This window comes from Bison bison, unplaced genomic scaffold (genome assembly GCF_000754665.1).
Source record: "Bison bison bison isolate TAMUID 2011002044 unplaced genomic scaffold, Bison_UMD1.0 scf7180017864260, whole genome shotgun sequence".
In the NCBI taxonomy this organism is placed as follows: Eukaryota; Metazoa; Chordata; class Mammalia; order Artiodactyla; family Bovidae; genus Bison; species Bison bison.
This window is the reverse complement of record NW_011494832.1, coordinates 11,143,793-11,144,503: the sequence shown is the minus strand read 5'-3', so window position 1 is coordinate 11,144,503 and position 711 is coordinate 11,143,793. Positions and strand designations below refer to the sequence as shown.

General features: G+C 47.8%; 1 pseudogene across 1 annotated transcript in view; it reads left to right on the top strand.

The window, feature by feature from the left end:
• The window catches only part of LOC104994576, a 17,014-nt pseudogene that overhangs the window by 5,750 nt on the left and 10,553 nt on the right, over positions 1 to 711 (top strand). The window contains exon 4 of the transcript XR_825960.1: positions 390 to 665. The product of XR_825960.1 is annotated as a BOLA class I histocompatibility antigen, alpha chain BL3-7-like (transcript). The remainder of the gene's footprint in view (positions 1 to 389; positions 666 to 711) is intronic.

Genomic DNA, 711 nt, shown 5'->3' with positions numbered 1-711 from the left:
GGCTCCCCCGTCCCTGGGATTCTCCAGGCAAGAACACTGGAGTGGGTTGCCATTTCCTTCTCCAAGGCATGAAAGTGAAAAGTGAAAGGGAAGTTGACTTTAGTTAGTCATGTATTATATACTTTTAAATTGATCTTAATCATTCTCATCATCCCAGTCAAATAGATGCACACATAAGGTAAGTTGATAAATATATTAATTACCTTCATAGTGTACATATATATCAAAGCAACATGTAGTACACTCTAAATGTGTACAATTTTTGTTAAGTATACATCAGTAAAGCTGGGTAAAAAATCACTATTCTGTTCGTTCTCAGGATGGTCACATGACACTGCTTCAGTGACCCATGGAGGTAACACAAACTGAATTTTCTGATTCTTCCTCAGACCCTCCAAAGGCACATGTGACCCATCACCCCATCTCTGACCGTGAGGTCACCCTGAGGTGCTGGGCCCTGGGCTTCTACCCTAAGGAGATCTCACTGACCTGGCAGCGCAATGGGGAGGACCTGACCCAGGACATGGAGCTTGTGGAGACCAGGCCTTCAGGGGACGGAAACTTCCAGAAGTGGGCGGCCCTGGTGGTGCCTTCTGGAGAGGAACAGAGATACACGTGCCATGTGCAGCACGAAGGGCTTCAGGAGCCCCTCACCCTGAGATGGGGTAAGGAGGGGGATGGGGCTGGAGCGTCCTCTCAGATACAGCAGAA